This window comes from Haemorhous mexicanus, chromosome 1 (assembly GCF_027477595.1).
Source record: "Haemorhous mexicanus isolate bHaeMex1 chromosome 1, bHaeMex1.pri, whole genome shotgun sequence".
Taxonomy (NCBI): Eukaryota; Metazoa; Chordata; class Aves; order Passeriformes; family Fringillidae; genus Haemorhous; species Haemorhous mexicanus.
In genome coordinates this window covers 92,163,644-92,179,017 of record NC_082341.1, presented here as the reverse complement: position 1 = coordinate 92,179,017, position 15,374 = coordinate 92,163,644, and the positions used below count along the sequence as shown (strand labels likewise).

The 15,374-nt window shown below is 39.4% G+C and overlaps 1 long non-coding RNA gene across 3 annotated transcripts in view; it reads right to left on the bottom strand.

The window, feature by feature from the left end:
- Positions 1-3,066: 3,066 nt before the first annotated feature.
- The window catches only part of LOC132332161 (uncharacterized), a 31,441-nt gene continuing 19,133 nt past the window's right edge, over positions 3,067-15,374 (bottom strand). For all 3 annotated transcript variants that reach the window (XR_009487804.1, XR_009487806.1, XR_009487807.1), the window contains one exon: positions 3,067-8,616. This is a non-coding gene — a long non-coding RNA (uncharacterized LOC132332161). The remainder of the gene's footprint in view (positions 8,617-15,374) is intronic.

The window sequence follows — 15,374 nt, the reverse complement described above, 5'->3', positions numbered from 1 at the left end:
GAATACGTTTAACACGCACAACCCTTGTTGTTTGAACACACCAGATGAGGCCATAGAGCTGGTGGCTGCGATTTTGCCTTACAGCTGTTTGAGCAGAGCAGGGCAGGACAGTTAGGGTTAGAAATACCCAGTGAAGAGTTCTTTCACTCTCTAATGTAAACCATAGATTTTAAGGACAAAAGCATTCATTTTGCTGTACCATCCAGTTAATCTTAAAGAATTTCACACAATCAATAATGGGATAGAGAGCTTCATTCCCCAGTAGGGCATCCAATATCAGGCAAAACTGACCTCCTGACTAATAACGAGCCTGCCTTTTATCTTGTTTTCACTGTAGGAAGCCCAATAGCTTAGAGAAACATCTCCCAGAAAGACATCTAGTCCTGAACTGAAGATGCCATGAGAAGGAAAAGCCACCTCTCCAATAATCTGTTTCAAGGGCTTCTCAGACCTACTGTGAAATTGTGCACTTGATTTCTCAGATGACTCTGCCTTGCCTCAGCCTCCAGTCATTGGTTCTAATTATGTCTCTCTCTACTAGATTAAAGAGCCTTTAGTATCCTACACTATCTCTCCTGACATTACTTTTACAGTGAGATCAAACCACCTCTGACATTCTTAATACAATAAGCAGAATGATCTTTAATGTTCTTGTAGTAAAATGTCTCCTCCTGGGCCTCAAATAATTGCTGTGGGTCTTCTCTCCAATTCAGGGCACCCTTTAAGATGAGGATATTAGAATTGATTGCATTGACATACCCATATATTTGTTCACTGCTTCCCTCTTAAAATATTGAAAGAGCATATTTTTGAGGTTTTGCCTCAGTTTTGCCATTCAAACACTCCACTGTCTGGATCAGTTGCTTCTCAGGATGCAACTCCCACTACTGCAGCTATACACTGTGCTCCTTGACACATGATTCTGTTTGCCACTGCCTCCCATCCCCTTTGGATGCATTTTTTTCACTCATGCATCCAGACTTGACTAACTAGACCCAGCACTGGTAAGCTCTCTGTTAACCCCCACCAGATTTTTTCAGCTGCAGTTCTGTATGTACTTCCAGATCAAAGTCTTGAGGCTAGACCTGGAATCTTTTCTAGATACAGGTCACTGAACAACAATCTCCCACTGGCATTTTTGGACTTCTGAAATCTGTGTTGGTTATATCCATGTTACGTACACACCAGGGAGGGGCAGTGCCAAAATATGACATGTCCATGTAGTATGGCACACCACCAAGCAAAACCTCTGTTACTGTAGATGTCCTGTTGTGGCCCCTAGTCATCACAACCGTGTGCAATACTCTCCTGAGTAGCACACATAACACTCCTTGTTTTCCCACGTAGCACTTCATTGAAGCTACTTCTCAAGTGGGTATAGCTGCCTATTCTCGCAGAACCACAGAAGCTTTAGGATTTGAAAGGACTTCTGGAAATCATCTAGTTCAACACCACTTCAAAAAGCTAGGTCAGCTAAAACAGGATTGTGACCAGCTTCATTTTTAGAATATCCAAGGATGAGCACTTCCCCATCTGGGGAAGTGCTGGACAGTCTGGTCAAGTGAACAATCCCCATTACAGTGATTTTTTTTTTCATATTACATTTAAGTAGAATTTTCTGTGTTTCAGTTTGTGCCTATCACCTCTCAGCTTTTAGGGGATACCGTTGAGAAGAGTCTGACTCTATTTTCTTTGCTCCTTTCTATCACACATTAGTAAGATTTGCTTCTGAACATTCCCTTTCCTAGCCTAAGTGATCCCATCTCTCTTAGCCTCCCATATGTCAGAGGCTACAATCTCTTCAGCATCTTTGTAACCCACCCAAGTGGCCTTGCTCCTGCATGCCCAAGTCTCCCTTTCACTGGACATCCTTGACTTGGACACAAAAGTCCAGATATGCTCTTAGCATGGCTGAGGAGAAGAATCACCCCTTTAACCTGCTGGTGAAGCTCTAATGCAGGATGGCTACCGCTGGCCGTCTGCCCCAAGGGAAAATTTGTCGCGCATATTCTACTCAGCGTCCACCAGGAGCCTTGCAGGCTTTTCTGCAAAGCTGCTTTCCAGTCAGCCAGACCCCAGCCTGTTCATGGGGGTGCCTGGAATTTCATTCCTCCCCAGGGGTAAGGCTTGGCATTTATTTTCATTCATTCATGTCTGGAGATTCCCACTGGCCCATTTCAGCAACCTCTCAAGATCCCACTTAATGGCAGCGCAGCCACTTGGTGTATCAACCACTTTTCATGTAAATCTGCCACGGGTGCACTCCATCCCATCATCCTGGTTATTAGTGACTATGTTGTACAGCACTAGCCTTATGAGCAACCTCTGGAATAAAGAACTAGCAATGAGACTCTAGCTGGCCTTCATGCATGTGACCACCACCCCTCCACCTTTTATCAGATGTCCTTTTATCACACTGTTCTGTATCACATTGTCAGTGAAGAAGTCAGAGATGGCAACACTGGGAGCTGCACAGCCACCACTTTCTGCCAAGCCAGTCATGTAGTTACAGAAGGCTATTGTGTTCATAAAGCATGAGTACCCCTTCCTAAAGCCAGGCTAACTACTTCCAATCATATCTTGTCCTCCTTATGTCCAGAAACACTTTCCAGAATTATTTCTGCATCACATTGCACACAATCAGCAAGGTTGACTGGTCTCTAGTTTTCTAGAACCTCCTTCTTGCCATTCCTGAAGAAAAGGATGACATTTGCTCTGTCAGTTGTCAGGGAACTCCCCAAATGCCTATAGCCTCTCAAAGATAATCAAAAGAAGCCTCATGATGATATCAGACAGCTCCCTCAGCATTTGTGGAAGCATCATATTGGGTCCCACAGGTCTGTTTATGTCCAGTTTATTTAGTGTACTTAAGTTGATCCTTTACAAAGGGTAAGGTTTTCTTTCTCCAGACTCTCCCCAGTATCCTCAGGGGCCTGGGATTCCTGAAGGCTAATTTTACCAGTAAAAGAGTGAGGCAAGAATGTATTCAGTGCCTTGATCTTCTCTGTGCCCTTGATTACAAAGATCACTGGAAGAAACAGCTACAATTCTTATAAGAGCAAGAAGTTTATTGTCTCTTTTTCCTTCTTGATTCACCAACCAACCAAATATAGGGCTTGACTTTAGTAAAGCAGACAAAGTAACAAGCTAGAAATAATGGCACAATAGAGAAAAGTATTTGTAATTTAAAATGGCAAGTATTATTTTAGTTCTTCCAATATTTTCCAATATTTTTAAGATGTAAGAAAAATTAAAATGGGGAATAGCAGAAAAAAAATAGACCAGAATTAGATAAACAATTTACAGTATTTGGGATACAATGTTCTGTATTAGAAACCATGCCTAAGCTATGATCAGCAGAGTAGCAGCACAGCTATGTTAACATAAACATTTTTTAAATTAAATATACATTAGAAATATAAATTAGTGTATTTCCTTTCTTGAACTATTAACACAAGTAGACCCTTAGGGAAAGCATAATGAATTTGAATCTGGGAAATTAAATTTTGAGTAACTCATACTGAAAATGCTGAAATCACAAAAGGAGCATCAGAACCACCATATTGATCAGCCAGTTGGTAAAAAATATTTTCTCCAACTAAGGGTAATAGGCACTTGGCAGAAGTTAAGAAAGTCTGGACAGTTTCTAACATTAATGGATTCACGTTTCTTGAGTGCATTCACTGGTTTTTATACTCTCTAGTTAAAGAGTCCAAAACATTCTTTTTTGTGTAGGTGGTTTAAATCTGCTTTCTGATAGCTTCTTTAGGTGCCCTGAAAACATGGTACTAAAATGCTGAAAGCTGCTCTCCATCCAGCCCGCTCCCAGTTACTCACAATTTTATCAATACTTACCATTATACATTTCAGCTACCACCCCTTGAAGCTGAAAGGAATAGTGTCTACTAGAGGCAAGTTTCTCCATTCCTCTGGGAAAGGAGAAAAGTTGCTTCATTGCCCTTCTCTGATACAGAGACCAAAAATAAGGCAAAACTCAAGAGGAAGATATTCTCATGGACAAGATGCACACCCTGATTTCTATTACATAATTTAAGCAGAATGAAACAAAACATCAAGTTTTCAGCATGGATTAAGGTGTATTCAACTTTTTCAAATTTGTCTTCTTTTTGCCTTGATTTATTAATTTTTCAAATAAATGAATCTATTTGACTGAGTTCCCCAATATCCTGGCATGCACATAGTTGCTGGGAGAAGGGCATTGTCTTTTAAGTCCACCTAAAAGAGCAACGTCTGGCTCTAATACACTATTCTCCCATGAAGGCCATGGGGAGGATTACATTTCTTTCTTCCCTATTCCCTCTTTCCTAGCTAATGTCTGCTGCTGTCACACACCGCTGATAGCAGCAGAGCGAGATGGGTAAACCAGATCAAAGAGAAATGTCAGCTCCAATTTTTGTCCATAGGATTGCAAAGTAACAAGGAGTTAAACAGTCATGCCATTTTTCTGCATTTACATTTCATAGCTGGTACTTTTTTGCCATACATCTCACATTAAACAGCTTCCTAGTAAGTAAAAACCAAATTTTTTACCCTCCATAGTGTCACTGAGTTCAAAAAGGTCTGAAAAAAGATAGTGCAAGGCTGAATTTGGCTCTGTGCGTCTGAACTGACAACCTGGTGTAGCAGCCTGCAGCAGCAGCATATACAGGAAGAATTTCTTTCCCTCTGTGGATTGCTATTGCAATCCTTGACTCAGCCTTTGCACTGATTTTCTCTGGAAATCAAATGGGAATTTACCGTATGGAACCAATGCAGAATATGCAGCTGCGATTTTCAGGTTAGATAACTGAATACAATCAAAGAAGGGAGTTTTGCCTTTCCCTACAGCCAAATCTGCATTCAGCAATGGAGAGGCTGTCCTAGTTGCAAAATACACTGTAAAAAACAGAATCTATCACCACAGCATTAAAAATGTTACTTGATATTTACACACTGAATAACTTCAAAAGGAACAGTAAAGAAATAAAAACAATCTCAGCACCTACAGTCTTTAATGGCAGTGGTACTCGACCTATGGAATTCATTCTTCAGAGGCCTATATAGAGCTTTTATCATGGGTCTGAGTGAGAAATCGTATGACATGCTAGCTCGGTCCTGTTTCTTTTCAGCTATTCTGCAAACCTGTTGGTTGATATCTTTCACCATTTCCTTCCATTTACGTATGTAAAGTTTCTTTTTTCCTCCTTGTAAAAACATACAACCTACACAATCAATTACTTTGCCCTAAGACACAAATTGCACAGTGCCTTCAGGATTTCCTTAACTGTTTTTGATGAATGCATTCATTCATAATTTTTCATAAAATGGTCACACGCGGTTTTGTATTTTTGACTTGTGTGCCTCTTGTGATTTTAAATGGCCCTTCGATTGTTAAAGGTCGAGTGCCATTGCTCCAAGGGGCATATTTTCATTGCATGAAGAGTTATGCACGTCAATCTTTAATCAAGATGAAATTCCCCCTAATGTTTTCTGCTCACAAGTTCAATGCAAAGCAAGAAAAAATCCCACAACAGAATAGAAGTTGCAAGTTTAAAAAAAAAAAAGTATTTTGGTATGTTTTCATCTAGTAAATCATTAATAATTTCATGATTCATCCTGAAGTATTTTCCTCTCTGAAGCCAATGTCATTAACATGAGTAGTTCCTAGAGAAAAGCCTGTGTTGCCTTGTCAAAAAAAAAGTTTTATCATGAGGTAACTGATTTTAATAAATAAGATTTGAATGTTCTTTATTGCAGCTTCTGAGGAAAAATTAAAAATGAAATTATGCACATGGGGATCAATTCTAACTTCGAGGAAAAAAAAAAAAAAAAACCAAAAACTACAGATAAAATTCTGGGATGTAAGAAAAACCATGCATTTGAAAGCAGCATTTCTCCCACACAAAACCAATAAAGAAACTGACTCTTGATCCAACTGAGACTGTGGCTATATATACTAATGCACAGAACATTCCACGGAACTGTCACAGGTAACATGTGTGTGCAAAAGCCCTAATTATTACTGCAGCAGTCCTGTTGATTCAAATAGACAGACCCAAGAACTCCATCCCTGTTTTTATTCCTTGCCTCATCCTCATGTTGATAAATGGATCAAATTTCTTATTTACCTAGGAAGGGGAAGAAAAATTCTGTAATGGATTTGCAATCAAGAGGAAAACAAAATTAAATTCCAGTGGTTTTGCATAGTTTTGAAAACCCAAAGAAACAGAGTATATAGTGATTTGGTTTTTATTTTACTGATTTGTTATCTGGTTTTTTTATACAAATGACCACAGCAAATGCATTTGTTTTCTAGTGTATGAAAATATGCTAGATTTAAACAGATGGGGCTTTTTGAAAGTATTATTAAAGAAGAGAATACAGGAAAGTTTTGAAAAAAGAAAAATAAGAAAAAATGTGTTGAAGCCCTGGGGAAAATTTATTTGGACTATTCACCTAGGTTTTGGTCTGATCAGGTTTGTGAAATTCCATTTTCTGTGAGAGAGATAACAGAGCATTTAACCTAAGTTTCTGAGGCCACTTTTAATGTTAAAGTAAGATCCCCCTTGTTCTGAGAGGGGAAAAAAAACTGGGTTTTTTTTTTACTTAATTTTTCAACAGGAATCTTGGAGAAACTGAAGGCACTACAGATTTGCAGAGGTGACTCTTCCAGCTTTGCTTACCTAGAGAAAACTAATTTCTGGCAGTTTTTCCGAATACATAATTTTCTTCTGGAATAAAGTTACTAATAACAGTGAGGAGAAATCAACTGGGTTTTTGTTAGGATTTTTTTTTCTTTTTCTAAGTAGAGTGGATTGATACACATTATGAAATTCATTTACTTCAGAGAAAAAATTACACTTTAGATCATAGCAAATATTAAAGCTAGCACAGTGCAAACAATCTTTTTTTTAGACTGAAAATATTTAAGAAAATTACTATTATATACCATCATAAGATTATCAGTTTTGTTAAATATGTTTAATTGGGGAAGTCTTCTTCATATAATGTTTCTTAACCTTCTTCCTAAATATTTGACATTGTATCATGCAATACAAGTATTGAATTAATTTTCTCCCCTGATGCTTTTGCATTTCTGTGGGAACAAAATGATTTTTTCAAGTGCCTCACACAGCTTCCGTTGGCTTTAGTTCCCTTTAAACGTTGCCAACTCAGGCTGCACAGATTTGGATCTTCCCTTTTGTACCTGTTGTTTTCAGGCTTAACCCTAATTTCAGTGTTACAAAATTCAGAGCTATAAATAATCAGTTCATACTTTTAACTGCAGAGGAGCTCTGTTAATCCTTTGAGAGCCCCATCTTTACTTGCCCAAACACTTCTTCAATACTTTATTTCCTGTTGTCAAGCTGTGATACCCAACGCACAAAACACGCATGCAAGAACAAGCAATAAATACCAGTTTGCTAAATCTCTCCCCCTCTCCCTCTGGTGAGAAATGCATGTGTCCCGACTGGATGTACATGTGTTTTCCCATGTGAGAATCCCCTCTCTGACAACAAACAATCCATGTTTGTCACTGCCATTGAACTGACTAATCCAGGCAGTATAGAAGGCGACTTATATATCACAAAACAATGGGACTAATTTGAGTGACAATCACTTAGGCGGAGCGGGCTCCTCAGCGGCATTAAGGCAGCACGGGGTTCCACACTGAAATGTACCACTGCTTAAAAACACAGCAATAGCAATGGTAATACACAAGGGGGGAAAAAGGAAAACAAAAAGGGAAAAAAAAGAGGGATAGACATTTTTCATAGGATCGCCCAGATAAAAGAAAATACTAGCTGAAATTATAATTACAAACAAAATCCTCATTAAATGTGCTTTCTCATTATATATATTTACACACACACACACACACATCTATACATACATTGCCTTTTTTTCCCCTTTTTCGCTTCCTTTTTTTTTTTCTTTATTTTTTCCTTTTTTTTTTTTTTTTTTTTTTTTTTTTTTTTTTTTTTTTTTTATTACCCCTGTATGGTCAACACACCCTTCATCACTTTTTCCCGGGGAAGAAACTAGTTTGCCACTCCTTCCCGGGGCAGATCCCCCTTTCCCGCACCCCGCCGAAGCGACCCTGGCCGTGCGGGGGTTGGGGTCGCACAGAGCCGCGGGGAGTGAGCAGCGGCTCGCTCTCCTTTGAGGTCTCACTTGCACCTTCGGGTTTAGGACGGCGGCTGCCGCCGGCCCGACCCGTGCCGGAGCGCTGCTCGCTGCCAGGGCCGGGCCCGGGGGTCGCCGGGCTCCGCGGGGCGATGGAGGCCGGCTCCGGGCGGGGGCTGCCCTGAGGGGACGGCGCGGCTTCAGTGGAGCTCTTGCACCCCCTACAGGCCGCCCGCGGTGCAGCGGGCGAGGGGCGGCCATGGCGGGGACGGCGGCGACGCGCCGGCCCCACGGCGAGAGGAAAAAAAGTCCTTTAGTGGCATTTCCTCCGGCCTTTCCTGTCGTCCGGAGAAAGCACGGCGAGCTTTTACCCTTGTTCTTAATGAACTGCCGAACAGCGGAGGATTCTTGAGGAAGAGGGGCACAGAGGGAGGAGAAACTTCTCCTGGGCGGCAGGGTGGCTCGCAGCTAAGGGCGTGCTGACAGGAGCTGGGAAATAAACAGGAGAAGGCCATTCACAGTTCAATAAATAAGTAAGTAAGTAAATAAATAAATAACAAATAAATAAATAAATAATTGGAAACGGCCAGCTTCCAAGCCTATGTCAAGAGGAAAAAAAAAAATTTAAAAAAAGGCTTGTCAGCCTGACACAGGCCTGTGTGGAGCAAACCACAGGCTGGGAGATACCTGATTCCTAAACAGGCATCTCAGCAGAGCAGTGGTCCCACAAAGGATAAGGAGGCTAGAAGAAGCAATTCCCATCCTTCCAGCGAATCCAAAATGAAGGTGTCTGCAGATGGGTCACGTCTGAAAAGGAACTGTGTCCTATCTCAGGGTCTTGGAATAGGCACCAATGCCAGGGAGCAGGGCTGACTCACTGGCTTGAGCTCAACTCCAACTGAGCAGCCTCTTTGCAGGCATCCTAAAGCCATTATATCTGTATAAAAATTGTGTTTGAAAAGTTTTGTAGCTTCAGTTGCGCCGCATAAGTCTTGTTTGACTCAGCTGCAGTGGAGTTACTGGAGATTGACATGGATTAGAGTACTGCAGAGAAAAAAAACCCATAAAAATAAAAAAGACAAACTGTGTGAGCCAGTTTCTATTTTTTAGGCAAGGGGAATTACAGGTGTTTAGTGTGATCTTTCTGTTTTTGCTCATCACGCCCCATCCCTCACCTGAACAGTGGTCTTTCTACCATTTTTATTATGTGTATATCCATTATATATGGGGATACAATTCAGACCAGAATCATAATTTTAGATGACAAATTAAGAAAGTTAGTATTAGTTGTGAAAGCTCGCAACAGATCATTTATCCCACCTCTTCAAATCCACAGGTTTCCTATCTGTCAGGTTTAGCAGAACATGAAAGGAAGCATAAGATGTCTCCTTTGTACTCACTTGTCTTTTGAGGTGAAGTGGCTTTTTGCTGCTTCATGATGATGTAGGGTGACTGAGAACCACCAAAACACCTTTCCTGCTGAGACAGCTTTAGGGGAGATCCACCACAGTCCCAAAATTCATTTTGACTGATATAAACCAGGCAGTGAGAAAAATCATAAAAGTACCCCTTCTTCTCCTTACAGTCACAAAGACTGGACTTCATGTATCAATAGGTGGAGATGGTTATTGTTTTTTTTAATGAAATGGCTCTCTATGCAGGGTGGTTAGTTAAAGCAAGAAATAGCATCCATCTTCTCATTAAAATCTCAGGACTGAAAATACTACCATCTCTTATCCCTGGCTTACTCTTACACAAAAATGTGTGAAGAATTCCTTCCCTCAATTACACCTCCTCAAGATAACATTTCTTAATTAACACCTTAATTAGCACTGAGAGGGTATGGCCTGTAGTTTATTGGATCTATTTCGCTCTCCAAGCAGCTGCATTGCTTTTAATCAGCAGTGATATTTCCCAGAAAGCAGAAACAACACTCCTGTTCTAAATATGCTGCAATATGTTTCTTCATTTATCTCCCTGTCCACCAAGGGGAATCCTACGTAAAGACATGCTTTTTACCTGGGCTTTTGCTCTTCTCTGAATACCTGGAGTTTATGTTTTTTTTCTGACTGTCAGTAAGAAATTAATCTCAACAGCAAAGGCTTGGGCAAGTGAAAAGACTCACCTCAGTTTTGCTTCCTATCCAAAGGTTGTAGGAACTTGGAGTATTCAGGTAGTGAATGATAGGGTGTTTACATGCTCAGGTGAAGACTAGATCTCTTCAGTAACCTCATTAAAAAATGACTGAGAAAGTATGTAAATTAATTGTGCAACACAGCTTGTCTTTTAACTTCTGCTTATCTCCAATTCAAGCTGAAGACACAACAGTAACATTTTGGTGTTTCCTGTATGAGCAAGGGTATTACAATTTGGCCTGACCAGCACAGAGAACAGGGAGCTGCTGCTCTCAGCTAACACCGTCTGCTCCACTCTTGCAAAAGCAGGATATGCCTCCATGCTGCTAGGCTTGACAGGCTGTGCTGGTTCTTAAATTACAAGTGAAGTAGGATGCTGTTGGCGGGGTGGCCATTTTCAGCAGAACAAATTAGTCTGCGTCTGAAACACAGCTCTTCTGAAATCAACTAGTTTCAATGGGAAGAGAACTGAACTGTATTCCTGCTGGTATTTCAATGTAATGACAGTCCCTAATTTTCCCAGCCACTAGAGCACTAAGCATGTGCCCTGGTAATTGTCTACTTTTGCAGCCAAAAAATCCCACAAAGTCAGCACGAGATGTGCATAGACAGCATACAAGAAAGTAGCAGACAGAGGAACCTGAGAAGTGCTGAAAACGGTAAGAGCCTAAAAACACTAAATTAATTTTAAATATGCTCAACATACTACCTTTTTCTGGAGCTTTCCCAGACTAAGTGCCTAGTAACTCACTGTCAATAAAGCACTGACAGGTTTTAAAATCTATCCAGTCATTATGACAAAAGTTTAATTTATTTTTTTATATTATATATCAGTATCATTCTTCTTTCACTTTGGTTTACACCACTTTCATTCAGTTAGCAACTGTCCTGACCAAATCAGCGTAAATGACAGAAACCAGGTAACAATTTATAAGGTTGGGTTACTAATCCCATAGGAGTCTTACTTCAGCTGCCGTGCTGAGAAATTACCTCTCAATAGACCCACATCAGAAATACTGAAAATGTGACAGAAAACACCAAGCAAGAGGGCAGAAAAGAACATTTGAAAGGAACGTGTACTGCTAGGATTTCTGGAACTTTAATAGCTTTCCACCTCAATTTTGGCCATCGTGAACTCAAGCTAAGAGAAAAAATATATCTTTTTAATGAGTTTTACAACATGCAAGTTGCTTTATAATATATTACATAATGATGTAAGTGCCATAAAGAAGGCTGTGTGCTGCTCTGTAAAACGTATTAGATCATCAATATTTCTAGTTTCGTACTGAGGAATTAGGAATAATGATGAAGATTAGAGTTACAAGAATTAAAAAAATCCTTTGAATTGAACCATTCAGCCATCCCCAGGGAAATACCAAGGAATTTGTAGGCTGAGAAAATAGGTAAGTTTATAGGTTCTCCTTAGGTGAAAGAAGTCATGTTAACATCATAAGTTTTATACAAAGTTTCCATATGCTGTAGTACCCTCTCTGCTTACCCCCAGGTTTCATTCCCTTGCACCCTTATTGTGTAGCCCAGTTGGAAGCAGATTTGTTAAAAATGATCCATCAACTTTTACACAGAAGGAGGTCAAACATCTTCCAGTAGCGTGATTCAAAACAGGAATATCAACTTAATCCTCCTGCAAATGACAGGCCAGGAGAGTTTACATCAGTAAGAACAGAGGCAAAGGAAGTTTGAAGAAGATTAATCCTTCCACTTAGTGCCATGTTTTCTTGAAGTCACCCCCACTCTGTCTCACTTCTGCAGATGTGCTGTATTCCTGGAGAAGAATGCAGACACCTGGAGATGTCTTCCTTCCAAATAGTTTTTTTCTTGTTTTTCCCTTTGCTCAGGCATGTGTTTTGAACTTTTGGAATACCTGTATGATTGCTATACACATTAAGTAATCAACAAGCTAGAAAGGAATTTTTACTGAATGGGTCTAGAAAGTGCTCTTGTGTAGTGTTTTGACAGTTTGATTAGAGTGGTTCGGTATTTAGCTATTTCTGAAAGGCTAGCTTGGCACATAAGTGTCCAAATGTAGCTTCAAATCTGACACCGAGCAAGCTAAGTCGTGCTGGCTGTCAATAAGGCATAGATTTCTGTGTTCTTTTTTTTTAAGTAGGACTTTGGTTTTAACGATATTATGCAAAAACCAGACTGAATCTAAAGTGATTGAAAGTGAAAAGAGGGATTAATTAGCGAGACAAATGTAGTGATTTCCATCATGTACAACTCATTGTGCAGTAACACCAATGACCATTGTAGGTCCACAGAAGAAATGCTGTCTGGATCTAGGGTCCAGGGTTAGAAACCCTGGCAAAGCTATATTAAAAACTATTCCTACTTTTAAAGTTAGAAAGGAGCCTCTACAAAAAAAAAAATTGTTATCATTTTGTTATAATGAAAAGAAGTTGGTGAAAGCATGTGAGATATAACGCAGCTTGATGACATTATATTTCAGTATGCATTGTTTTCATTTAAAATATATGTGATTTCCAAATTCCTGAGCTTTGTTTAGAGTGAGAAAGTAAATCAACATAAAATTTCTGAAATGCTGATTCATGTGGAAACATGGGAAAAGAGGTCTGAAGGTCTCACCAGCTATCAAGAAACAAGTAACTTGATCTGACCTAGTAAGTTTTTCAATTTTGATAAGGGGCAAAAGTGGTTTTTGCTGTATTTGAAGTTTGAAATTTCAACATACTTCGTTGTGAGTCTCTAATTTTTATGACAAAAGATGCAAAGAAACTGCAATAGGTAGAGAAGTCTAACTGATCCTGCAGAAGCCTAGGCATCTAAAATGATCAAGTTAAAGAAGACCTAAGAGGTACAGAGAAGGAAGAAATAAACATTGAGTTAGGAATCAGAGAAATAAATCTCTTTGCTTTCAGCAGGGAGTGCAGTCTCCAGGCTGGTATTAAGCTCAGAAAGATAAGGCTGTTATGGATATGCTCCTCAGGCATAAAAATTAAAGGAAGTAGGAGAGCACTGAAATGGCTCTTTAATGTCTTCTGTGATTATAAACTTTGTACCTGGCCTCACAAATTTTCCTTGTATAGTTCTTTTGCCTAAATCAAATGCAATGTAACAGCTACATACTGTACAAGCTTTACCTGTCTCATTTCAGAAGAGCCAAAAATTATATTATTTACAGTTTATTAGAACAGTGAAAATCAACAGGATCATTAAATACCTTGAGTGATTCTCCAGACAGTAGCTGTTCCATACCTATCTTGCTGTTCCCTCCCAAATTGCAATAAGTTCTTAGAATAAATGCATCAATTCTTAGATGTGAAACAATGCTGACATTCAGGTGGGAAACCCAGAGCTGGCTTCATTAACATTATCTTGGTTCATTTTTCTTCCTAATGAAAATTAAAATCAAGATCCCCTAACACACTAATATTTTGTCATGCTACCAACTGATAAGCCATGTAAGTCAAGAGCAATGCATTATTAAAGTTGTCTAAAATGTCATTTCTCACTTCATGGTTGTAGCCATTTTTATGTGTGTGCTTTCAGACTCTAAAATCTCAAGAATTTTTTTTTTATGGTGTTGTGTTAGCCATAGACCTACACTGAAGTTTTTGTCAAATAAGCATTAGGTAAAGCAAGTTCATGAGAGAACTGGGAAGTTCTTTCTGCTGTAAGCTTAACCGCAAGATAATAGCGAAACAGTTCCAAGTCTTCCCTGGCATTTTTCAGAGAGTTTCAAAAATGCCCCATTATCTTCATCTATCTTGGGGTTTAATTTTTTAGTGTATTATACTAACTATTCATTACTAGGAAAAGAGAGGTACTTTAGCGTGAGCTGAATTGCCTTCTTGGCCTCCACTGGCTGTGCTGGCTGAACATTAGTCCACTAGGGTAGAGGCTACAGACTCCTATAGTACACTTAGGAATCTTCTTGTGGATTTTTCTTCCGACATTGAAGAATTTTAACCCAGAGAAAGGTCTCAGTAACAGAGTTCCAGAGTAAACTCAGCATGGCTAAAGTTATACAGTCATCTTATCAGTATGGAAATGACAGAAAAACCTCTGAGCACCCATCTGACAAATTATATTCACATAGTTCAGACATAATTCGTGGAATGGGGCTCTTTCCTTAAGAGATTGCATTATGCATGGGACATGTTGCATACAAATATGGTTTTTCTGTCTTGGGAGAGCCAGGAGATGAAAAGTGATTCTAAGATTAATAAGATTAAGCCAGTCCTTCAAGTGATATGATCACTGTTCTAGACAGGACATTCCACTTTGCCAACTCCTAATGGTGCTAAAGCAAGTGCTGAAAGAGTAGAATATTTCTGTCAGAGGTTACATATCCTGTAACAAAAGAGAAAGGAAATGCAAAGCAAAAAATCCAGACAGCAATGAATTTACAGTAATACCTATAATAGCTAATCAATTGAGTTGTACACAGAAAAGATTTTAGTTTTTAAAAACTGCTTTGCCATCTGTGATATCGTGCTGCAGGGGTTGGATGGCTTCCATCTCAGTAGAAGAGAAACCAATGTTCTCAGAGAAAGGCTGGCTAGACTAGTCAGGACGGCATCCAAAATGCAATATATGTACTTGGTGCTTTTAAAGTACCAGTTCACATAACTGAAAATAATTAAAAGACATATCAAGCCAGAGAGAGGAATCAAAGAGAAAAATGTAAATGGCAGTTTGGAACTGTTAAACAACCTTTTACTGGATGTCCAAAAACCACTTCCATCCCTGATAGAAAAGGCTATGTGGATTTAATGAAGAGCCTGGTTTAGTGGGGAAAGGAAGGCAGCTATAAAGAAAGGGAACTGAGCAGTAATACAGAAACAAGATTAAGGTAAAGGGAAGGAGAAGTGGAGAACGAAGAACATAAACTAATAATGGCCTAAAACTGAGACAGAAGCAAAGAATAAAATTTAAAAAAAAAAAAAAAATCATTGACCAGAAGAGCTAAGGTATAGACAGAAGACCTTGTCTGATAGTAGTTTCAGAATAAAGGGAATTATCAGATGGTAATGGGAGGTATGTAAATATTAATACTGCTATGCGTGGTGTAGTGAGGAGAAACAGGGTGAAGTGTTAATCATCTCCTGATCCTGACCTATATTCCACCTC